The 27,419-nt window shown below is 38.5% G+C and overlaps 2 non-coding genes across 2 annotated transcripts; one reads left to right on the top strand and one right to left on the bottom strand.

The window, feature by feature from the left end:
* Nucleotides 1-4,186: 4,186 nt before the first annotated feature.
* LOC127116290 (small nucleolar RNA R71) lies at nucleotides 4,187-4,293 on the top strand. The gene has a single exon (XR_007801247.1). It is a non-coding gene; the product is annotated as a small nucleolar RNA R71 (small nucleolar RNA).
* Nucleotides 4,294-23,428: 19,135 nt separating this feature from the next.
* Nucleotides 23,429-23,535, bottom strand: LOC127117010 (small nucleolar RNA R71). Its single transcript, XR_007801774.1, has one exon. It is a non-coding gene; the product is annotated as a small nucleolar RNA R71 (small nucleolar RNA).
* Nucleotides 23,536-27,419: the final 3,884 nt, after the last annotated feature.

The raw sequence follows: 27,419 nt of genomic DNA on the forward strand, positions 1-27,419 counted from the left end.
GATGCTCATGATCTAGGACTTTTTGGAAATTGGAGAGAAAGATCTTACACTTTCATGTTAGACAAAAATTCATTTGAAGCTTCTTTGATGATGTAAGATCAAGTTGAATTTGAACCAAAATCTTTCCATTTTTGGAAACTTTCAATTACAGGTCACTTTCCATTTTTGGAAACTTTTGCACTAACCTTAAATTCTTCAAGATATGTGTTTGTAACGACAAATGAACCTCTTTTGAGCATGAATGAGATGTTGAAACTCATTTCTCCCCCTCCTAGCCCTCACTTGACTTTCTGTTGACTTTCTAGGTCCTCAGATGACTTGAAAATGCACTGTGGACTTTGAGCCTCTAACACTTGGCCAATTTGCTTCAAAAATGAACCTTGCCTCATATAAGCTCAATAGAATGATCATGTGATCCCCCTCTCCATAGAATACCTCATCTCCTTGAAAATCACTGATTGAAAGAATGCAATTGATTAGGGTTGACCAGAGGCCAAAACCCTAATCCCAAGGAACCTGAGCATGAACAAAGAACCCATTTGAGGATGACATAACCATGATAATGACGATGTACCCTTGAAATCAAGATAATGCTCAACCTCCTTGAAGAACCAAGAAAACCCTAATTAAAGCACAAACCCTCAGATGGTTGGTGATCAATTCAATAAGACCCTCAGGCCTGAACTATACAACTTCTCCATCTCTGAAAAGACCTTAGAGGATGACTTGTTTACTTCACATGATATGCAATATGCAAATGCCTAATGTCCTAAAACATGATATAAAACATGCTAAACTAGTCCCAAAAAGAGGAGGGCAAATTTTGAGGTGTTACACTAGGTTTTCAAGTCTAGAGAGGTGATCTGCTACTATGTTTTCTGTTCCTTTTTTATCTTTGATTTCCAAATAAAATTCTTGTAGCAACAAGATCCACCTTAGGAGTCTAGGTTTAGCGTCCTTTTTTGTTAAGAGGTACTTAATGGCAGCGTGATCAGTGTAAACGATTATTTTAGCTCCGACCAAGTAGGAACGAAATTTATCTAGTGCAAATACTACTGCTAAAAGTTCTTTCTCGGTCGTGGCGTAATTCATTTGCGCTTCATCTAGAGTTCTACTCGCATAATATATGACGTGAAGTTTTTTATCCTTTCGTTGTCCTAGAACAGCGCCTACGGTGTAGTCACTTGCGTCACACATTATTTCAAAAGGTTTATTCCAATCTGGGGTCTGCATTATGGGCGTGGAGATCAATGCCTGTTTAAGTGTTTGAAATGCTTCTAAACATTTATTGTCGAAGATGAATTCAGCGTCTTTCATTAATAATTCGGTTAAAGGTTTAGTTATTTTAGAGAAATCTTTAATGAATCGTCGGTAAAAACCAGCATGTCCTAAGAAGCTTCGTATTTCCCTCACAGTTTTCAGAGGTTGAAGGTTTTCGATCACTTCTATTTTGGCTTTGTCTACTTCGATTCCTCTATTTGATATGATGTGTCCTAAAACAATTCCTTCTTGTACCATAAAGTGACATTTTTCCCAATTAAGTACTAGGTTTACTTTTACACATCGTTCTAGAACTCTTTCTAGGTTTTCAAGACATTCTTCGAAACTTTGCCCGCATACGGAAAAGTCATCCATGAAGACTTCCATGATGCTTTCGAGAAAATCGGTGAATATTGCCATCATGCACCTTTGGAAAGTTGCAGGAGCATTGCACAAGCCAAACGACATTCGTCGATAAGCGAAGGTACCAAAAGGACATGTGAACATTGTCTTTTCTTGGTCATCAGGATGAATTGGTATTTGAAAGAAGCCTGAGTAACCGTCCAGATAGCAGAAATGAGAATGCTTGGCTAGTCGTTCTAACATCTGGTTTATGAATGGGAAAGGAAAATGATCTTTTCGGGTTGCTTTGTTTAGCTTTCTATAATCAATGCACATTCTCCATCCCGATTCAATTTGTTTGGTTATAGTTTCTCCTTTTTCATTTTCGATCACTGTTATACCTCATTTCTTTGGTACTACATGTACAAGACTAACCCATTTGCTATCGGATATAGGGTATATGATACCTGCCTCTAATAACTTCGTTACTTCCTTCTTCACTACCTCACTCATGATCGGGTTTAGTCTCCTCTGATGTTCCCTAGAAGTCTTATAGTCTTCTTCTAGCATGATGCGGTGTATACAAATAGAAGGACTTGTCCCTTTAAGATCGATGATGTTGTATCCTAATGCGGTTGGATATTTTCTTAAGATATGTAGGAGTTTTTCGATTTCAAGTTTTCCTAGGTCTGCATTGACTATTACTGGTCGTTCAAGTTCTAAGTCTAGGAATTCATATCTCAGATTTTTGGGAAGTGTTTTCAGGTCGAGGGTTGGTTTCTTAAGGCATTGCGTAGGGTCTGATGTTATTGCTAAACATTGGTTCAGTTTGTCTTCTACACGATAGTCGGACAAATCGTCATTTTCGAATTCTGTTTCTTTTATGCATTCATCGATGATATCCATGAAGTAACATGTGTCTTCTATTGCAGGTGCTTTCAAAAATTGGGAAAGAATAAACTCAATTTTCTCTTCTCCTACTTCGAAAGTGAGTCGTCCTCGTTTTACGTCTATGATAGCACCGGCAGTTGCTAAGACGGGTCTTCCCAATATAATGGGGGTGACTTCATCTTCTCTTATGTCCATAATTATAAAATCGGTGGGAATGTAGAATTGACCTATGCGCACGGGAATGTTTTCAAGAATTCCTACGGGATATCTAACGGAACGATCTGCTAATTGCACGGACATTTTAGTTGGTCTTAATTCTCCCATTTCAAGTTTCTTGCATATGGACAAGGGCATAACACTGATACCGGCTTCTAAATCGCATAAAGCTTTGTCTATGACAAATTTTCCTATATGACAGGGTATAGAAAAACTACCAGGATCTTTAAGTTTAGGAGGCATATTTTGGATTATTGCGCTACACTCAGCAGTGAGTGTAACGGTTTCGTTATCTTCAAGTTTCCTTTTATTAGATAAAATTTCTTTTAAGAACTTAGCATATGAGGGCATTTGTGTAATAGCTTCTGTAAAAGGGATTGTGACGTTTAATTGTTTCAGTAGGTCAACAAATTTTTTAAATTGGCCCGCGTCTTTGGTTTTAATTAGCCTTTGAGGATAAGGGATGGGTGGTTTGTAAGGCGGTGGAGGTACATAAGGTTCTTTTTTTTCTACGGTTTCCTTATTACACTCTTCCTTTTCCTTAGGTTTACTTTCTTCCTCAGTTGACTTTTTAGAGTTTTGGTTCTCTATCCTTGGGTCAGATGGTCCTTCTACCTCTGTACCACTTTGTAATATAATTGCATGAGCGTGGCCTTTCGGATTAGGTTGTGGCTGTCCAGGAAATGCACCAGTTGGGGCAGTAGTAGGCGCTTGTTGTTGAGCTACTTGCGAGATTTGTGTTTCCAGCATTTTGTTATGGGTAGCCAGGGCATCTACTTTACTTGCTAGTTGTTTAATCTGTTCGCTAGTATGTACATTCTGGTTTAAGAACTCTTTATTGGTTTGCTGTTGAGAAGCTATGAAGTTCTCCATCATGATTTCCAAGTTGGACTTCCTAGGAACGTTATTGTTAGGTGTAGATGGGGTCGGCTTTTGATATCCAGGTGGTATAGCTGGAGCTTGACTGGGAGCTTGACTGGGAGCTTGACTTGGTGCGTATAAAGCGTTGTTACTTTTATATGAAAAATTAGGATGGTTCTTCCAGTTTGAGTTATAGGTATGCGAGTAAGGATTACCTTGAACATAGTTCACCTGATCTGTTTGAATTCATGCTAGGAGTTGACAATCTGTAGGAGTGTGACCTTGAATTCCACAGACTTCACAATTTTGAGTTGCGGCAACCACGGTGGCTGGAGGTGATACGTTTAAACTTTCAATTTTCTGGGCAAGAGCATCCACTTTTGCATTAACATGATCAAGGCTACTTATCTCGTACATGCCACCTTTCATTTGAGGTTTTTCTACCATTGTTCGGTCGCTTCCCCACTGATAATGATTTTGGGCCATGCTCTCGATAAGTTGATAAGCGTCGGTGTAAGGTTTATCCATAAGCGCACCACTGGCGGCGGCGTCTATTGTTAACCTTGTGTTGTACAAGAGACCATTTTAGAAGGTGTGAATTACTAACCAATCTTCTAAACCATGGTGTGGACAAAGTCTCATCATGTCCTTGTATCTTTCCCATGCTTAGAAAAGAGATTCGTTATCCTTTTGCTTAAATCCATTTATCTGGGCTCTCAACATAGCTGTTTTGCTTGGAGGAAAATATCGGGCAAGAAAGACTTTCTTCAACTCATTCCATGTGGTGACTGAGTTGGAAGGAAGAGATTGAAGCTATCTTCTAGCTTTATCTCTTAACGAGAAAGGAAAGATACGAAGTCGAATTGCCTCTGAAGTGACACCATTAGCTTTAACAGTGTCAGCGTATTGGACAAATACGGATAAATGAAGGTTTGGATCCTCGGTAGGATTTCCAGAAAATTGATTTTGTTGCACTGCCTGCAACAGCGAAGGTTTAAGTTCGAAGTTGTTCGCTTCGATTACGGGTGGAGAAATACTCGAATGCGGCTCATCCTGCGATGGAGCAGCGTAATCTCGAAGAGCACGAGCTGGTTCGGCCATCGCTGGTATCGTTAAAGGACGGAGATTTTTGAGATCAGGAATTTCGATTGGAGGAAGATTGTTTCTAGCACGATACTCCCGAATTCTTCGTAATAATCAGAGATGTCGTTCAACGTCGTTGATTCGTAAGTAGTACGGCTCGCCTTGTGAGCGAGTGTGTGGCATACAAATCAACGAAAAAGGGAAAAAAATAAAAATTGCCTTAGTCTCTACAGCGTAACAGGAGAGTTACGATATCGACTAAATAAAAGTCCCCGGCAACGGCGCCAAAAACTTGATCGCGACTTTATGAGTCTATCAGGGTACTAACTGCAAGTGCACAGCCTAATCGCGTAGTTTTAAAAGATATCGATCCCACATGGACTTAATGAATCGATCTACCGTTTGTCTAGGGTTACTGCGTAAAGCTAAGGCGGATGATACTTTAATGATTAGGGGGAAAAGTAAAACTAAATTTGGATCTAGATAAAATATCAAATAATATGGATATCAGTATGTAGTTCGTCGTAATTGGGGAATCAAATCTTCGTTGGTCTTTTTCTTAATTTTAAAATAAGTCTTTTCAGTAGACACTATTAATTAAAAGTCTTTTCCTTAAACTCTCGCTCTGTTGAATTAGACTATGACTTTATATTTTAACATACGCTCTCACTATTTCGTTAAATCTAAAATCACTTTTTGAAAATAATAGAATCTATAGAAACTCCTTTTGAGAAAATACTAACCGTTTAAACACCCTCGTCTCAAACTCTCGCTCTGTTGACTTAGATTATATGATTAAACTTAAATGCTTAACTCTCGTCCTCACATTTAACTTTTAAAAATAATTTTTGAAAATGGTTAGAATTTAATTAATCTTAAAAATTGCTTTCGCCCTGATTTAAAGTTAATGTTCAATTTACAATGTCCAGTTAAAAACTCAAATCGTCGTTCTATTGATTTTAACTTCTTTATGTCTTTTACTCTCGTACAAAAACCTTGGCATTAACTCTGTAAATTGAGACCAGAAAAAGAGTGACTATATTTTGAAATAAATTTAAAACCAACTCAATTTGAATTCCTTTATTCCGCTTACTTTACATACCGATATCTAAATTAATTAGCCAGACATGATAAACATGCACAAACAATAATCATGCATAAATACGGCCATATCAAACAAACAATATATATAAATAACGGAACAAAGCATATGTAAATTAAAACAATAAATTAATTAATGAACCTGGAAAAATACTAGAATTCTGGATTTTATCTCCTAGCTTCGATGCTCGAACACTCCACCACAAGTCGGTTGGATTTGTTCTTCACAATTCTCGATCAGATAGGAAAGTAAAAACAAGGAAATAAAATATTATGATCTAACGTAAGGTTAGATCCAGTAAAATTACACAATAATTTCCGGTGTAGAAACTATCGTGAGAAAATAAATTGTATGCTTTGGAAATTAAACTAAAAAAGAAAAGGAAATAAATTGCTTGGAAATTTGAATGCTGGAAAAATAATGCTGGGAAAATATTGCTGGAAAAATTGCACGGCGAAGAGAGATCAAGAGAGCGCTTCAATTGGCTTTTGTGAGGTCTATTTATATTCACCTCTCAAAATAATCGTTTCCTAGAATGAGTCTTCAGTGTCATTCCAAACGTCTACGAGTGCAGGAGAAAATAAATCAGGGAGCTGAGAAATTCTAGAGTTAGCCTCCGGTAAGTAACAAATTGTCTCCGAATAGGAGTGGTTTCCCACCCTATTTGACTCAGCAGATATAGGACACTATCTCTTAGCCCAAGTACGGTCATTGCACCATCATCAGCATAAAAATTTGGGTGCATCTCTCTCTCAGCAAGTTCTTCAAATTTTTGTCTCTGAGCTCTCCCTCGGAACTTGATACCCATGCGATCAATATGTGCCATCAGGTTAGTGTTAACTAAAGAAAAGAAAAACAAGAATTTTAGTCAGGATTTGGTCAGATGCCGAAAGAAGAAAAGAAGAAAAATTTAATAATATAAAGAAAATGAAGAATGAAAACTGAATAAAATCAAAAGAATAATCAAATAAAAATAAAAATTTGTGGGTTGTCTCCCACGAAGCGCTTTGTTTAATGTCGCAAGCTCGACATAAGACTATTAAATGTTAATCTATTAATTTTGGAGACAATACGTCTAAGTGTAGGACTTGCGAGTCTTCATTATTTTCAGCATAATGATAATGTTTTAGACGCTGCCCGTTTACGATAAATGACTCAATAGATTTTCCTTTAATTTCTACAGCCCCACTAGAAAAGACATTAGTGACTTTGAAAGGGCCAGACCACCTAGAGCGTAGTTTTCCTGGGAATAACTTAAGTCTAGAGTTAAACAATAGGACTACATCGCTCTGTTTGAAAGTTTTCCTTGATATACGTTTATCATGCCATTTTTTCGTTCTTTCCTTGTAGATTTTGGCATTTTCGTATGCATCTTGTCTAAGTTCCTCTAATTCGTTTATATCTAGGATTCGCTTTTCACCGGCGGCCTTATAGTTTAAATTTAAATTTTTAATAGCCCAATAGGCCTTATGTTCTAGCTCCACTGGGAGGTGACACGATTTACCATAAATAAGCTTAAATGGGGTTGTTCCTATGGGAGTTTTGTAAGCGGTTCGATAAGCCCATAAAGCAATATATATAAATAGCGGAACAAAGCATATGTAAATTAATTAGCCAGACATGATAAACATGCACAAACAATAATCATGCATAAATACGGCCATATCAAACAAACAATATATATAAATAGCGGAACAAAGCATATGTAAATTAAAACAATAAATTAATTAATGAACCTGGAAAAATACTAGAATTCTGGATTTTATCTCCTAGCTTCGATGCTCGAACACTCCACCACAAGTCGGTTGGATTTGTTCTTCACAATTCTCGATCAGATAGGAAAGTAAAAACAAGGAAATAAAATATTATGATCTAACGTAAGGTTAGATCCAGTAAAATTACACAATAATTTCCGGTGTAGAAACTATCGTGCGAAAATAAATTGTATGCTTTGGAAATTAAACTAAAAAAGAAAAGGAAATAAATTGCTTGGAAATTTGAATGCTGGAAAAATAATGTTGGGAAAATATTGCTGGAAAAATTGCACGGCGAAGAGAGATCAAGAGAGAGCTTCAATTGGCTTTTGTGAGGTCTATTTATATTCACCTCTCAAAATAACCGTTTCCTAGAATGGGTCTTCAGTGTCATTCCAAACGTCTACGAGTGCAGGAGAAAATTTAGGGGAAGCCGTCCACTCCGTTACGCACGTAAAGCCTAAAATATAGGATGGGATGTGTGACGTCCGTCACACTATGTGTTACGGTCGTAACACTAGGTCTTGGGACGTGGCGCTTGGCACGTCCTTGTGGCGGTCGTGACAGCCATTTCCTTTGTTCCAAACGTGGGCTGGGCTTTGGTGCTTCAGCTTGATGCTTTTCCTAGAAAATCCTCTTTTTTGCACCCCTCTTCTTTCTTTTTCACACGTGCTTTAAATAATGATACCTGAAATAAATAATAAGAAAATACCGAGTAATATCGAATAATATAAAATAAATTTACTCAAATAATGATATAATTTAATTAAATCAAGTCTAAAAATGTGATATAGTTTCATGTTATCAAACATGAATCTTATCCGTATATATTTGACACTTGTGGCATTTCTTCACAAACTTGCAACAGTCAGATTCCATTGTCAGCCAATAGTAACCTGCTCGCAACATCTTCTTCGCCATCACGTATCCATTAGAATGAGTACCAAAGTAACCTTCATGCACTTCAGTCATCAATAAGTCTGCTTCGTGTCTATTCATGCATCTGAGCAAAACCATGTCGAAGTTTCTCTTGTACAGAACATCACCATTCAAGTAGAAATTGTCGGCTAATCTTCTCAAAGTCTTTTTATCTTTCAAAGATGCCCCAGACGGGTAAATCTTGTTGGTGTAAGCCCTAGAGGCCAATACTTTTGGTACTTGTATCGAATTATTTAAAGGCATTTTCTTTATTATGGTTGATTAATAAAGTCCCTGGAATAGATAGTCCGTTTAACGTATTAAGTGTGACTTAATCATGAGAACACATTAAACATAAGGACACTATTCTTAAAGTATCCGTAGTCGAGCTTTAGTGTGAAGTGGGATAACATTAAAGCATTAAGACTATTATGTTTGTAGACTGATGATCACATCTCATGGATCATGGATAAAGAGTTATCAAGTCTTAAACATAGGTATGAATATTAGGAGTAATATTTATACCGGATTGACCCGCTATGAGAATACTATATAGAAAGTTATGCAAAGTGTCATAAGTTATTCTCATGGTGATGAAAGTGTATACCACTCTTCGACCTGAAACCACTATGGATCCTAGATGTAGAGTCGAGTGCTTTATTGTTGATCCAACTTTGTCCGTAACTGGATAACCATAAATACAGTTGATGGGTACTCCACGAAGCATGCTGAGGGACATGAGTGTCCTAGATGGAATTTGCCAATCCTGCGTAACAGGATAAATGTCTATGGGCCCAATATTGAACTGGACAAGGGTGACACGGTCTATACCTTGTGTTCAATATAGACATAAGGGCAAAGGGGTAATTATACACATAATTATTATCACATGAGGTTTTGTCAGATCACATGACATTTTCGTGACTTGGGTAGCAGTGATGTGTTGCTAGATACCGCTCACTGTTTATTATGTTAAATGCGTGATTTAATATAATTACCAACGCCGCGAAAACCTATAGGGTCACACACAAAGGACGGATTGATGAGAGATAGAGTAAGTAAGGAACACCGTAAGGTACGGTGCACTTAAGTGGGAGACGAAATATGGTAAGGTACCAAATACTTAAGTGATTTTGGGCATATTATAAGATATGGGCCAAAATACACTTAAGCGGGTTTTTTAGCTTGAAGCCCACACAAGTGGTTCTATAAATAGAACCCCTTGGGTAGAAGCATTGTCACTCCACTCGACTCCACTCCACTCAGACTGAAATTCAAGTAGAGACTTGAAATTTTGTTTCCCTCTTTCTCTCACTCAAAGCCTTCATTCATAACAGTTAGCACTGCGATTGAAGGAATCCGTTCGTGTGGACTGAGTAGAGACGTTGTCATCGTTCAACGTTCGTGATCGCCCCGTGGATCTGTATCAAAGGTTTTGATCATTATCAGAGATCTGCACCAAAGGTTTGAATCGCCACAAGAGGTAACGATTCTATCACTGATCATGCCCATTCGTAAGGATCACTAAATGGAGAAATTTTTTAAATTCCGTTGCGCCTTGGATGGCTATTCTCCAACAAATCTGACTTTGGAGGAAACACTTGATGTCGTAATACCACGACTTCTCGTCTTTGATTTCTTCAACAGCAAACACATGAGTTGACCTATCAAGACGCATCACAGACGAATTGGGAGCTTCATTCCAATACTTCACTATAATCATAGACGCCAATGTTGCAAGAGCATCGACCATCCGGTTTTCATCTCGAGGGATATGATGAAACTCAGCTTTTGTAAAGAAAATTGAAATCCTCCTTGCATAATCTCTATATGGTATCAAACCGGGTTGATTCATCTCCCATTCACCTTTGATCTAATTTACAACCAAAGTTGAGTCTCCGAAGACATCTAAATACCTGATTCTGAGATTCATAGCCTCTTCGAGCCCCATAATGCAAGCTTCATATTCTGCCATGTTGTTTGTACACTTGAAAGTCAATCTAGCTGTAAAGGGAAAATGTGTAACACCCTTCTAAAAATACCCCAAATATTTAATTAAAACCACAAAATATAATCAGAGTAGATATGCAATTAAGGGTGTCACACTTGACACTTCACACCATTCACCATGATATCCTGTCATGCTCATTTATTTAATCAAAATAAAACATTTGCATAATTCGCAGCGGATAAAATCTAACAACAATGCAAAACATGTAACACATTACATGTAAACTTGTTCAACAATCAACAATGAAAAACAAGTAAAACATCCCGTCCCGATGTTACATCTACCAGAGCATGACCCACTAAGGAACTACACTAGACTCCAAGGACTAGCTTCTACTCAATCACTGCTCGTTACCTGAAACATAGTTGTAAGGGTGAGTTCCTCAATCGATATAATAAGCATTATAAAATATCATGTAATGCTAAGTAACTTAACGCATTCATCACCCAAATCAGATTACACATTCAGCAATGGTAACATCAACTCAAAATCATATTCAACACAAACACAAAACACACGCATAATATTGGAATACATCCATTCATATTATACGCCATACATACATTATGCAATGAGACTCCATGCATGCGGTACCGACTATTCGTGAACATATAGTTCAACCTCACCGATCAAATCCAGATACGGCTACCAAGCTCACTAGTCCCACTCATTTGAGACCTAGTGACTCACTCACTAATTCCTCACCATGGGAATTAGCTACCACCCCAAGGGCTATGATATGCACGCTAATCACCTAGCATGCAAACATCAACAACAATCCACAACAACTCACTCACTAATTCCTCACCATGGGAATTAGCTACCACCATAAAGGCCATAATATACATGCTAAATCACCTAGCATGCAAACATCAACAACAATTCAAAATAGACATATGCTCACACTCTAAGCCATAAACAGTCCATTCACAATTGCATACATAACAGATACATTCACAGTATTATGCATACCATCATACATCATCAGCATGTTATCACAAAAATCATATCATGTCATGCCAATTAATAATCACAGTATTAGCACACTCTACTAATACCTACACTGCTCAAAACAACGGAAAACGATCCCTACTATATCATACATCAGCTAAAATTACATTACTCAGCTGAACAACCAAAAACTGCACAACAATAGCACAGAAAAATCACAATTCTGCCCATACGCGTATTGCCTAGTCCCATACGCGTATGGCCCATTTCTCAGCCAATCCCATACGCGTATTGCCTGCCTCATACGCGTATGCTACGCGTACCACATCCTCATACGCGTACCAACAGAGACAAAACTACGTTAAAATCATCATCTTCTCCATCCATACGCGTATTGCCTAGTGCCATACGCGTACTAGACCATCTCATACGCGTATTGCCTAGTGCCATACGCGTATGACCAGAAACCAGAATTCCAGATCTGCTATGGTTTTCTCTGCTACGAGATTCTCAGATCCCACCTTCCACATTCCAATTTTTACACAACACTCATTCATATTGTCTAACACAGATCATACACATTCAATCTCACAAATTCTAACATTATTCCATCTAATCCTTACGAATTTTCTTCAATTATACTCATATCTCATTCATCCAAAATTTCACAATTTCAACATTCATCATCTAATTAGAGTCAAATCAATGGTTTATCACTACCCATTACATGTTAACCCATAATACCCATTAAACGACGATAAACCCCCCTTACCTGAGTTAATCCGGCAATCCTTCATCTTCAAGCTCTTCCTCTCTTCAACCCTTGTTCTCTGGCTCTTTTTCCCTTTCTCCACTTTAGAGTCGTTTTTCTGTATTCACGTGAAAACTCTCTTTTACCAAATGGGACCTTTTCTAATTCCAACTTTTATTCCAATAATAATAATAATAATATTCCAATAATATTCCAATTATTTAATTAAATTAATAAATATTATATTAATTTAAATTAAATAATTATCCTTATTTCATCGGGGTGTTACAACTCTCCCCCACTAAAAGAGTTTTCGTCCTCGAAAACATACCTCAAGCGAACAACTCAGGATAAGACTCCTTCATCTGACTCTCAAGTTCCCAAGTCATATTGCCACCTGCTGGTCCTCCCCAAGCTACCTTTACCAAAGCAATCTCTTTACCCCGCAACTGCTTCAACTCTCGATCCTCGATCCTCATAGGTGATGTTTCAACAGTCAGGTTATCTCTCACCTGTACATCATCTACTTGGACCACATGCAACGGATCAGGAATGTACCTCCTCAACTGAGACACATGAAAAACCTCATGCAAATTCGCAAGTGACGGCGGTAAAGCGATACGATAGGCTACCTCCCCTATCCTCTCCAAAATCTGATAAGGACCAATAAATCGAGGTGTCAACTTCTTCGACTTCAAAGCTCGACCAACCCCAGTTATCGGAGTAACACGAAGAAACACATGATTTCCCTCTTGAAACTCAAGTGACTTCCTCCTCTTGTCGTGATAACTCTTCTGACGACTCTGAGCAATCCTCATCTTCTCTTGAATCATCTTAATCTTTTCCGTAGTTTGTTGAACAATCTCCGGTCCAACCACAGCACTCTCACCGGACTCATACCAACATAAAGGTGTCCGACATCTCCTACCATACAAAGCTTCAAACGGTGCCATACCAATGCTCGAATGAAAACTATTGTTGTAGGTAAACTCAATCAAAGGTAAATAACAATCCCAAGCACCTCCCTTTTCCAAAACACAAGCCCTCAAAAGATCCTCTAGTGACCGAATCGTCCTCTCAGTCTGACCATCAGTTTGCGGATGATATGCAGAACTCAATCTCAGCTTAGTTCCCAAAGCCCTCTGCAAACCTTCCCAGAACTTCGATGTAAATCTAGGATCTCTATCCGAAACAATACTCAACGGAATACCATGCAAACTTACAATCTTCTCAATATACAACTCAGCTAATCTCTCTAACGGATAATCCATTCTGATCGGAATGAAATGAGCCGATTTTGTCAATCTGTCAACAATCACCCAAATAGCTTCAAAATTCTTACTTGTCCTCGGTAAACCAGAAACAAAATCCATACTGATACTATCCCACTTCCACTCTGGAATAACCAACGGTTGCATTAGCCCAGACGGCTTCTGATGCTCAATCTTTGACTTCTGACAAGTCAAACAAGAATAAACAAAACTCGCAATTTCTCTTTTCATTCCCGGCCACCAAAATAACTTTTTCAAATCATGATACATCTTCGTAGCCCCAGGATGAATACTCAGGCCACTACGATGTCCTTCCTCAAGAATACTCTTCTTAAGCTCGGTAACATCCGGAATACACACCCGATTACCAAATTTCAAAACACCATTCTCATCAACTCTGAATTCACCACCTTGACCTTGATTCACTAGAGTCAACTTGTCCACCAAAAGCACATCGGATTTCTGACTCTCTCTAATCTCATCCAAAATACCACTTGTTAACTTCAACATTCCCAATTTAACACTATTGTGAGTACTCTCACACACCAAACTCAAGTCTCTAAACTGCTCAATTAAATCCAATTCCTTAACCATTAACATAGACATATGCAATGATTTCCGACTCAATGCATCAGCCACTACGTTTGCTTTACCCGGATGGAAATTCAAACCAAAGTCATAATCCTTCAGAAACTCTAACCATCTCCTCTGTCTCATATTCAGCTCTTTCTGATCAAACAAATACTTTAAACTTTTATGGTCACTGAAAACCTCAAATCTTGACCCGTACAAGTAATGCCTCCATAACTTCAGAACAAATACCACAGCTGCCAATTCTAAATCGTGTGTCGGATAGTTCCTCTCATGAACCTTCAGTTGTCTCGAAGCTAAGCTACAACTTGCTTATTCTGCATCAAAACACCACCTAAACCCAACAATGAAGCATCACAGTAAACCTCAAATGGTTCTGACGGACTCGGTAATATCAGAATAGGAGCAATAGTTAACCTTCTCTTTAACTCTTGGAAACCTTCTTCACATTTTGAGTCCCAAACAAACGCTTGCCCCTTTCTAGTCAACATCGTCAACGGTAACGCCAACTTAGAAAATCCATCAATAAATTTCCTATAATAACCTGCAAGTCCAAGAAAACTCCTTATCTCAGAAACTGACTTCGGAGCTTCCCACTTAGATACCGCTTCTATCTTAGAAGGATCAACAGCAACACCACCTCTGGAAATCACATGACTAAGAAAACTAACCTCTTCTAACCAAAATTCACACTTGGACAATTTAGCAAATAACTTCTTTTCTCGTAGAACTCCTAAAACCACTCTCAAATGTTCAGCATGCTCTTCTTCAGATTTCGAATACACCAAAATATCGTCAATAAACACCACCACAAACTTGTCTAGGTACGGATGGAAAATCCTATTCATATACTCCATAAATACCCCAGGCGCATTAGTCACACCAAAAGGCATTACAGAATACTCATAATGTCCATACCTTGTTCTGAAAGCAGTCTTCTGAATATCCTCAGTTTTCACACGTATCTGATGATACCCAGATCTCAAATCTATTTTGCTGAACACACTCGCACCAACCAACTGATCCATCAAATCATCAATCCTCGGCAAAGGATACCGATTCTTGACCGTCACTTTATTCAGTTGCCTGTAGTCCACACACAACCTCATAGTACCTTCTTTCTTCTTAACCAATAACACTGGTGCACCCCACGGTGACACACTCGGACGAATAAATTTCTTATCCAACAGATCTTCCAGCTGACTCTTTAATTCAGTTAACTCAACAGCAGACATACGGTACGGAGCCATCGATATCGGCCTAGTACCAGGTACCAAATCAATCGAGAACTCGACTTCACGCTCTGGCGGTAATTCATTCACTTCTTCAGGAAACACATCAGGAAAATCACACACCACGGCTAGATCACAAATCGCCAGTTTATCTTTAGCCTCCAAAGTCGCTAGCAGCATAAACAACTCTGCTCCATCTACTACTGCCTCATTCACCTGCCTTGCTGATAGAAACAAACTCTTTTCTTCCTCAATCTCAGGAAAGATCACAGTCTTATCAAAACAGTTGATATAGACTCGGTTAAACACCAACCAGTTCATACCCAGGATAACATCAATCTGCACTAGTGGAAGACACACAAGGTCCATCCCAAAGTCTCTACCAAAAATACTCAAAGGGCAATTTAAACAAACTGAAGTAGTAGTCACTGAACCCTTCGCAGGAGTATCAATCACCATACTCCCATGCATCTCAGATATCTCTAAATTAAGTTTCACAGCACAATCCAAAGATATAAAGGAATGAGTCGCACCTGTGTCAATAATAGCTACAAGAGGAAAGCCATTAATATAACACGTACCTCGGATCAAACGATCATCTGCAGAAGTCTCAGAACCCGATAAAGCAAAGACCTTGCCTCCCGACTGGTTCTCTCTCTTCGACTTAGGACACTGTGGGCTGATATGACCCACTTCTCCACAGTTGAAACAAGTCACAGTCTTCAACCGGCACTCTGCAGCCAAGTGACCACCTTTTCCACACTTAAAACACTTCTTCTCATTACTGGTACACTCATGGATACGATGTCCCGCCTGACCACATCTGTAACACTTAGCAGGGGCACTGGAGTCTCCCCCACTAGGCCTCTTCATCCCACTCTGTCTCTGGAAACCTTTGCCAGCTGCATACGGTTTCCCACGATCATTCTGATTCTTGCCTTTCCTATCAACCCTTTGCTGATAGCTCTCTGCTCTGGCCTTGGTATCCTGTTCAAAAATCCTGCAACAGTCAACCAAGTCGGAAAACACTCTAATCCGCTAATACCCAATAGCCTGCTTGATCTCGGGACGTAACCCGTTCTCAAACTTCACACATTTTGAAAATTCCCCAGTAGCCTCGTTATAGGGAGTGTAATACTTCGACAGCTCTGTGAACTTAGCAGCATACTCAGTAACAGACCGGTTGCCCTGCTTCAATTCCAAGAACTCTATCTCTTTCTTTCCTCTGACATCCTCTGGAAAGTACTTCCTCAGGAATCTCTCTCTGAACACCGCCCACGTGATTTCAGTACTTCCAGCAGCTTCCAACTCAGTGCGGGTAGCAACCCACCAATCATCTGCTTCCTCTGACAGCATATGCGTACCGAACCTGACCTTCTGGTTATCGGCACACTCAGTCACTCGGAAGATCCTCTCAATCTCTTTCAACCACTTCTGAGCACCATCTGGATCGTATGCTCCCTTGAACATTGGAGGATTATTCTTCTGGAACTCACTCAGTTGACGAGCAGCTCCCATTCCCACAACATTCGGATTCCCTCCAAGTACTCCAGCTAGCATACCCAGAGCCTCAGCAATCGCAGCATCGTCTCTACCTCTTCCAGCCATCTCTATTCTGAAAACCCAACAAGCTAAAACAATAAGTACTGATAGGGTTGCACAACACCTATCACGTACAGGGAAACAGAATAATTACGACTCGACTCGACCGACTATGCTCTGATACCACTAATGTAACACCCTTCTAAAAATACCCCAAATATTTAATTAAAACCACAAAATATAATCAGAGTAGATATGCAATTAAGGGTGTCACACTTGACACTTCACACCATTCACCATGATATCCTGTCATGCTCATTTATTTAATCAAAATAAAACATTTGCATAATTCGCAGCGGATAAAATCTAACAACAATGCAAAACATGTAACACATTACATGTAAACTTGTTCAACAATCAACAATGAAAAACAAGTAAAACATCCCGTCCCGATGTTACATCTACCAGAGCATGACCCACTAAGGAACTACACTAGACTCCAAGGACTAGCTTCTACTCAATCACTGCTCGTTACCTGAAACATAGTTGTAAGGGTGAGTTCCTCAATCGATATAATAAGCATTATAAAATATCATGTAATGCTAAGTAACTTAACGCATTCATCACCCAAATCAGATTACACATTCAGCAATGGTAACATCAACTCAAAATCATATTCAACACAAACACAAAACACACGCATAATATTGGAATACATCCATTCATATTATACGCCATACATACATTATGCAATGAGACTCCATGCATGCGGTACCGACTATTCGTGAACATATAGTTCAACCTCACCGATCAAATCCAGATACGGCTACCAAGCTCACTAGTCCCACTCATTTGAGACCTAGTGACTCACTCACTAGTTCCTCACCATGGGAATTAGCTACCACCCCAAGGGCTATGATATGCACGCTAATCACCTAGCATGCAAACATCAACAACAATCCACAATAACTCACTCACTAATTCCTCACCATGGGAATTAGCTACCACCATAAAGGCCATAATATACATGCTAAATCACCTAGCATGCAAACATCAACAACAATTCAAAATAGACATATGCTCACACTCTAAGCCATAAACAGTCCATTCACAATTGCATACATAACATATACATTCACAGTATTATGCATACCATCATACATCATCAGCATGTTATCACAAAAATCATATCATGTCATGCCAATTAATAATCACAGTATTAGCACACTCTACTAATACCTACGCTGCTCAAAACAACGGAAAACGATCCCTACTATATCATACATCAGCTAAAATTACATTACTCAGCTGAACAACCAAAAATTGCACAACAATAGCATAGAAAAATCACAATTCTGCCCATACGCGTATTGCCTAGTCCCATACGCGTATGGCCTATTTCTCAGCCAATCCCATACGCGTATTGCCTGCCTCATACGCGTATGCTACGCGTACCACATCCTCATACGCGTACCAACAGAGACAAAACTACGTTAAAATCATCATCTTCTCCATCCATACGCGTATTGCCTAGTGCCATACGCGTACTAGACCATCTCATACGCGTATTGCCTAGTGCCATACGCGTATGACCAGAAACCAGAATTCCAGATCTGCTATGGTTTTCTCTGCTACGAGATTCTCAGATCCCACCTTCCACATTCCAATTTTTACACAACACTCATTCATATTGTCTAACACATATCATACACATTCAATCTCACAAATTCTAACATTATTCCATCTAATCCTTACGAATTTTCTTCAATTATACTCATATCTCATTCATCCAAAATTTCACAATTTCAACATTCATCATCTAATTAGAGTCAAATCAATGGTTTATCACTACCCATTACATGTTAACCCATAATACCCATTAAACGACGATAAACCCCCCTTACCTGAGTTAATCCGGCAATCCTTCATCTTCAAGCTCTTCCTCTCTTCAACCCTTGTTCTCTGGCTCTTTTTCCCTTTCTCCACTTTAGAGTCGTTTTTCTGTATTCACGTGAAAACTCTCTTTTACCAAATGGGACCTTTTATTCCAATAATAATAATAATAATATTCCAATAATATTCCAATTATTTAATTAAATTAATAAATATTATATTAATTTAAATTAAATAATTATCCTTATTTCATCGGGGTGTTACAAAATGCGTGCCTTGAGGAGTAATAATCACCACCCAATGCCATTTGCATATTGATTAACAGCTCCATCAAATACCATGCCCCAACAGGAATCAGGTTTTGGCCCTTCTTCAAGCAATGGTTCATCATAATCTATCATTTTCAAGTACAAGATCTCTTCATCAGGAAAATCATATGTCACTGACTAGTAATCTTCAATTGGATGATGAGCTAAATGGTCATCCAAGATACTACCTTTAATAGCTTTTTGAGATCGGTATTCAATATCATACTCTGACAACAACATCTGCCAACGGGAAATTCTCCCAGTTAAAGCAGGCTTCTCAAAAATATACTTGATTGGATCCATTTTGGATATCAACCAAGTGGTATGATTTAACATATATTGATGCAGACGCTTAGCAGCCTAAGCCAATGTGCAACAAGTCTTCTCAAGCATAGAATACCGAGTCTCACAGTCGGTGAACTTCTTACTGAGGTAGTAAATTGCAAATTCTTTCTTTCCAGTCTCATCTTGCTGACCAGGAACACAACCCATATTATCTTCGAGTACAGTCAAATACATGATCAACGGTCTTCCTTCAACAGGTGGAGAAAAAATAGGAGGTTCAAGCAAATATTCCTTGATACTATCAAATGCTTTATGGCAGTCTTCGGTCCAATCACAAGACTGATCTTCCCAAAGGAGCTTGAATATAGGCGCACATGTGGCAGTCATATGGGAAATGAATCTGGAAATATAATTCAAGTGGCCGAGAAAACCTCTGACTTGCTTCTCAGCTTTGGGCGCAGGAATCTCTTGTATTGCTTTGACCTTAGCAGGATCAACTTCAATACCCTTCTCGCTAACAATAAAGCTCGACAACTTACTAGAACGAACACCGAAAGTACATTTATTGGGATTCAAGTGGAGTTTATACTTCCTCAAATGCTGGAATAGCTTCAACAAATCCTCAACATGTTCCTCTTCATCAATTGATTTAGAAATAATGTCATCGACATATACCTCAATCTCTTTATGCATCATATCATGAAAAAGAGTGGTCATTGCTCTCTGGTAAGTTGCATCAGCATTCTTTAGACCGAAAGACATCACTCTATAACAGAATGTTCCCCAGCGTGTAATGAATGTGGTCTTCTCCATATCCTCGGGTGCCATCTTGATTTGATTATATCCGGAAAGTCCATCTATAAACGAGAAGACTTTGAATTTAGCAGTATTGTCGACCAACATATCAATGTGTGGTAGAGGGAAATCATCTTTCAGACTGGCTTTGACCTTGGCAGGATCAACTTCAATACCCTTCTTGCTGACAATAAAGCCTAACAACTTACCATAACGAACACCAAAAGTACACTTATTGGGACTCAAGCGGAGTTTATACTTCCTCAAACGCTGGAATAGCTTCAACAAATGCTCAACATGTTCCTTTTCATCAATTGATTTAGCAATCGTGTCATCAACATAAACTTCAATCTCTTTATGCATCATATCATGAAAAAGAGTAGTCATTTCTCTTTGGTAAGTTGCACCAGCATTCTTTAAACCAAAAAGCATCACTCTATAACAGAATGTTCCCCAAGGTGTAATGAATATGATCTTCTCCATATCTTCGGGTTCCATCTTGATCTGATTATATATGGAAAATCCATCCATAAACGAAAAGACTTTGAATTTAGCAGTATTGTCCACCAACATATCAATGTGTGGCAAAGGGAAATCGTCTTTCGGACTGACTTTATTCAAATCTCTATAGTCAACACACATGCAGACCTTTCCATCTTTCTTCGGCACATGCACAATATTGGCCACCCATTGCGGATACTCAATGGTCACAAGGAAACCAGCGTCAATCTGCTTTTGCACTTCTTCTTTGATCTTCACTACCATATCAGGATGCGTTCTTCTTAACTTCTGCTTGACTGGCGGGAATTCTGGCTTCAACGGTAATCTATGCTCCACAATCTCAGAATCCAACCTAGTCATGTCATGATAGGAGCAAGCAAACACATCTGAATACTCTCGAAGAAGATCAATCAACCCATTCTTAACATCTGGACACAGTCGAGACCCAATCTTGACTTCCTTCACATCATCTGATAACATGAAACTATATCACATTTTTAGACTTGATTTAATTAAATTATATCGTTATTTGATTCAATTTATTTTATATTATTCGATATTACTCGGTATTTTCTTATTATTTATTTCAGGTATCATTATTTAAAGCACGTGTGAAAAAGAAAGAAAAGGGGTGCAAAAAGAAGATTTTCTAGGAAAAGCAGCAAGCTGAAGCACCAAAGCCCAGCCCACGCTTGGAACAAAAAAAAAAGATTGATGTCACGACCGCAATAAGCACGTGCCAATCGCCACGTCCTAAAACCTAGTGTTACGACCGTAACACATAGTGTGACGGACGTCACACATTCCATCCTATATTTTAGGATTTACGTGCGTAACGGAGTGGACGGTTTTCCCCTAAATTCTCTCCTGCACTCGTAGACGTTTTGAACCACACTGAAGACCCATTCTAGGAAACGGTTATTTTGGGAGGTTAATATAAATAAACCTCACAAAAGCCAATTAAAGCTCTCTCTTTTCCGTACAATTTTTCCAGCATTCTAATTTTTCAAGCAATTTATTTCTTTTTCTTTTCTAGTTTAATTTCCGAAACATACAATTTATTTTCTCACGATAGTTTCTACACCGGAAACTATTGTGTATTTTTTACTGGATCTAACCTTACTTTAGATCATAGTATTTTATTTCCTTGTTTTTACTTTCCTATCTGATCGAGAATTGTGAAGAACAAATCCAACCGACTTGTGGTGGAGTGTTCGAGCACCGAAGCGTAGGATATAAAATCCAGATTTCTAGTATTTTTCCAGGTTCATTAATTAATTGATTTATTGTTTTAATTTACATATGCTTTGTTCCGCTGTTTATATATATTGTTTGTTTGATATGGCCGTATTTATGCATGATTATTGTTTATGCATGTTTATCATGTCTGGCTAATTAATTTAGATATCGGTATGTAAAGTAAGCGGAATAAAGGAATCAAAATTGAGTTGGTTTAAATTTATTTCAGAATATAGTCACTCTTTTTCTGGTCTCAATTTACAAAGTTAATACCAAGGTCTTTATACGAGAGTAAAAGACATAAAGAAGTTAAAATCAATAGAACGACGGTTTGAGTTTTTAACTGGACAATGTAAATTGAACATTAACTTTAAATCAGGGCAAAAGCAATTTTTAAGGTTAATTAAATTCTAATTATTTTCAAAAATTATTTTTAAAAGTTAAATGTGAGGACGAGAGTTAAGCATTTAAGTTTAATCATATAATCTAAGTCAACAGACCGAGAGTTTGAGACGAGGGCGTTTAAACGGTTAGTATTTTCTCAAAAGGAGTTTCTATAGATTCTATTATTTTCAAAAGTGATTTTAGATTTAACGAAATAGTGAGAGCGTACGTTAAAATATAAAGTCATAGTCTAATTCAACAGAGCGAGAGTTTGAGGAAAAGACTTTTAATTAATAGTGTCTACTGAAAAGACTTATTTTAAAATTAAGGAAAAGACCAACGCAGATTTGATTCCCCAAATACGACTTACTACATACTGATATCCATATTATTTGATATTTTATCTAGATCCAAATTTAGTTTTATTTTTTTCCCCTAATCATTAAAGTATCATCCGCCTTAGCTTTACGCAGTAACCCTAGACAAACGGTAGATCGATTCATTAAGTCCCTGTGGGATCGATATCTTTTAAAACTACGCGATTAGACTGTGCGCTTGCAGTTAGTACCCCGATAGACTCATAAAGTCGCGATCAAGTTTTTGGCGCCGTTGCCGGGGACTTTTATTTAGTCGATATCGTAACTCTTCTATTACACTGTAGAGACTAAGGCAATTTTTATTTTTTCCCTTTTTCGTTGATTTGTATGCCACACACTCGCTCACAAGGTGAGCCGTACTACTTACGAATCAACGACGTCGAACGATATCTCCGATTATTACGATGAATTCGGGAGTATCGTGCTAGAAACAATCTTCCTCCAATCGAAATTCCTGATGTCAAAAATCCCCTTCCTTTGACGATACCAGCGATAGCCGAACCAGCTCGTGCTCTTCGAGATTACGCTGCTCCATCGCAGGATGAGCCGCATTCGAGTATTGCTCCACCCGCAATCGAAGCGAAAAACTTCGAACTTAAACCTTCGCTATTGCAGGCAGTGCAACAGAATCAATTCTCTGGAAATCCTACCGAGGATCCAAACCTTCATTTATCCGTATTTGTCCAATATGATGACACTGTTAAAGCTAATGGTGTCACTTCAGAGGCAATTCGACTTCGTCTTTTTCCTTTCTCGTTAAGAGATAAAGCTAGAAGATGGCTTCAGTCTCTTCCTTCCAACTCATTCACCACATGGAATGAGTTGAAGAAAGTCTTTCTTGCCCGATATTTTCCTCCAAGCAAAACAGCTATGTTGAGAGCCCAGATAAATGGATTTAAGCAAAAAGATAACGAATCTCTTTTTGAAGCATGGGAAAGATACAAGGACATGATGAGACTTTGCCCACACCATGGTTTAGAGGTCTGGTTAGTAATTCACACCTTCTACAATGGTCTCTTGTACAACACAAGGTTAACAATAGACGCCGCCGCCGGTGGTGCGCTTATGGATAAACCTTACACCGACGCTTATCAACTTATCGAGAGCATGTCCCAAAATCATTATCAGTGGGGAAGCGACCGAACAGTGGTAGAAAAACCTCAAACGAAAGGTGGCATGTACGAGATAAGTAGACTTGATCATGTTAATGCAAAAGTGGATGCTCTTGCCCAGAAAATTGAAAGTTTAAATGTATCACCTCCAGCCACCGTGGTTGTCGTAACTCAAAATTGCGAGGTCTGTGGAATTCAAGGTCACACTCCTACAGATTGTCAACTCCTAACAGGAATTCAAACAGATCAGGTGAACTATGTTCAAGGAAATCCTTACTCGCATACCTATAACTCAAACTGGAAGAACCATCCTAATTTCTCGTATAAAAGTAACAACGCTTTATACGCACCAGGTCAAGCCCTCAGTCAAGCTCCAGCTGTACCACCTGGATATCAAAAGCTGACCCCATATACACCTAACAATAACGTTCCTAGGAAATCCAACTTAGAAATCATGATGGAGAACTTCATAGCTTCTCAACAGCAAACCAATAAAGAGTTCTTAAACCAGAATGTACACACTAGAGAACAGATTAAACAACTAGCAAGTAAAGTAGATGCCCTGGCTACCCATAACAAAATGCTTGAAACACAAATCTCGCAAGTAGCCCAACAACAAGCGTCTACTGCTTCCCCAACTGGTACATTTCCTGGACAGCCACAACCTAATCCGAAAGGCCACACTCATGCAATTATATTACGAAGTGGTACAGAGGTAGAAGGATCATCTGACCCAAGGATTGAGAACCAAAACTCTAAAAAGTCAACTAAGGAAGAAGGTAAACCTAAAGAAAAGGAAGAGTGTAATAAGGAAACCGTAGAAAAAAAAGAACCTTATGTACCTCCACCGCCTTACAAACCACCTATCCCTTATCCTCAAAGGCTAATTAAAACAAAAAACGCGGGCCAATTTAAAAAATTTGTTGACCTACTGAAACAATTAAACGTCACAATTCCTTTTACAGAAGCTATTACACAAATGCCCTCATATGCTAAGTTCTTAAAAGAAATTTTATCTAATAAAAGGAAACTTGAAGATAACGAAACCGTTACACTCACTGCTGAGTGTAGCGCAATAATCCAAAATATGCCTCCTAAACTTAAAGATCCTGGTAGTTTTTCTATACCCTGTCATATAGGAAAATTTGTCATAGACAAAGCTTTATGCGATTTAGGAGCCGGTATCAGTGTTATGCCCTTGTCCATATGCAAGAAACTTGAAATGGGAGAATTAAGACCAACTAAAATGTCTGTGCAATTAGCAGATCGTTCTGTTAGATATCCCGTAGGAATTCTTGAAAACGTTCCCGTGCGCATAGGTCAATTCTACATTCCCACCGATTTTATAATTATGGACATAAGAGAAGATGAAGTTACCCCCATTATATTGGGAAGACCCTTCTTAGCAATTATCGGTGCTATCATAGACGTAAAACGAGGACGACTCACTTTCGAAGTAGGAGAAGAGAAAATTGAGTTTATTCTTTCCCAATTTTTGAAAGCACCTGCAATAGAAGACACATGTTACTTCATGGATATCATCGATGAATGCATAAAAGAAACAGAATTCGAAAATGACGATTTGTCTGACTATCGTGTAGAAGACAAACTGAACCAATGTTTAGCAATAACATCAGACCCTATGCAATGCCTTAAGAAACCAACCCTCGACCTGAAAACACTTCCCAAAAATCTGAGATATGAATTCCTAGACTTAGAACTTGAACGACCAGTAATAGTCAATGCAGACCTAGGAAAACTTGAAACCGAAAAACTCCTACATATCTTAAGAAAATATCCAACCGCATTAGGATACAACATCATCGATCTTAAAGGGATAAGTCCTTCTATTTGTATGCACCGCATCATGCTAGAAGAAGACTGTAAAACTTCTAGGGAACACTAGAGGAGACTAAACCCGATCATGAGTGAGGTAGTGAAGAAGGAAGTAATGAAGTTATTAGAGGCAGGTATCATATATCCTATATCCGATAGCAAATGGGTTAGTCCTGTATACGTAGTACCAAAGAAAGGAGGTATAACAGTGATCGAAAATGAAAAAGGAGAAACTATAACCAAACGAATTGAAATCGGGATGGAGAATGTGCATTGATTATAGAAAGCTAAACAAAGCAACCCGAAAAGATCATTTTCCTTTACCATTCATAGACCAGATGTTAGAACGACTAGCCAAGCATTCTCATTTATGCTATCTGGGCGGTTACTCAGGTTTCTTTCAAATACCAATTCATCCTGATGACCAAGAAAAGACAATGTTCACATGTCCTTTTGGTACCTTCGCTTATCGACGAATGTCATTTGGCTTGTGCAATGCTCCTGCAACTTTCCAAAGGTGCATGATGGCAATATTCGCCGATTTTCTCGAAAACATCATGGAAGTCTTTATGGATGACTTTTCCGTATGCGGGCAAAGTTTCGAAGAATGTCTTGAAAACCTAGAAAGAGTTCAAGAACGATGTGTAAAAGTAAACCTAGTAGTTAATTGGGAAAAATGTCACTTTATGGTACAAGAAGGAATTGTTCTAGGACACATCATATCAAATAGAGGAATTGAAGTAGACAAAGCCAAAATAGAAGTAATCGAAAACCTTCAACCTCCGAAAACTGTGAGGGAAATACAAAGCTTCTTAGGACATGTCGATTTTTACCGACGATTCATTAAAGATTTCTCTAACATAACTAAACCTTTAACCGAATTATTAATGAAAGACGCTGAATTCATCTTCGACAATAAATGTTTAGAAGCATTTCAAACACTTAAACAAGCATTGATCTCCGCGCCCATAATGCAGACCCCGGATTGGAATGAACCTTTCGAAATAATGTGTGACGCAAGTGACTACGCCGTAGGCGCTGTTTTAGGACAACGAAAGGATAAAAAACTTCACGTCATATATTATGCGAGTAGAACTCTAGATGAAGCGCAAATGAATTACGCCACGACCGAGAAAGAACTTTTAGCAGTAGTATTTGCACTAGATAAATTTCGTTCCTACTTGGTCGGAGCTAAAATAATCGTTTACACTGATCACGCTTCCATTAAGTACCTCTTAACAAAAAAGGACGCTAAACCTAGACTCCTAAGGTGGATCTTGTTGCTACAATAATTTGATTTGGAAATCAAAGATAAAAAAGGAACTGAAAACGTAGTAGCAGATCACCTCTCTAGACTCGAAAACCTGGAACCGGAAAGAACATCGATCAACGATGATTTCTCGTACGATAAACTTATAGCTAATTTGGAAGAAAATAGAGCTGACAAACAGGTAGAGACCACCTTGGTTGTATGCGTTAAACCATGGTACGCTGATTTTGTCAATTATTTAGCCGCCGGAGTAGTTCCACTTGATTTATCCTACCAACAAAAGAAACGATTCTTCCATGACATAAAACATTATTACTGGGACGACCCTTTACTTTTCAAAAGAGGCTCCGATGGTATTTTCCGTCGCTGTATACCTGAAGAAGAGGTAGAAAGTATAATCCAACATTGTCATTCCGCTCCTTATGGTGGACATGCAAGTACATCCAAAACCTGCTCTAAAATCCTACAAGCCGGTCTTTATTGGCCAAACATATGGAAGGATGTACATACCGTTGTCAAGAAATGCGATAGGTGTCAACGTACAGGAAACATATCTAGATGTGACGAAATACCACAAAAAGGCATTTTGGAAGTAGAAATTTTCGATGTGTGGGGAATAGATTTCATGGGACCTTTTCCACCT

This window comes from Lathyrus oleraceus, chromosome 1 (genome assembly GCF_024323335.1).
Source record: "Lathyrus oleraceus cultivar Zhongwan6 chromosome 1, CAAS_Psat_ZW6_1.0, whole genome shotgun sequence".
NCBI lineage: Eukaryota > Viridiplantae > Streptophyta > Magnoliopsida > Fabales > Fabaceae > Lathyrus > Lathyrus oleraceus.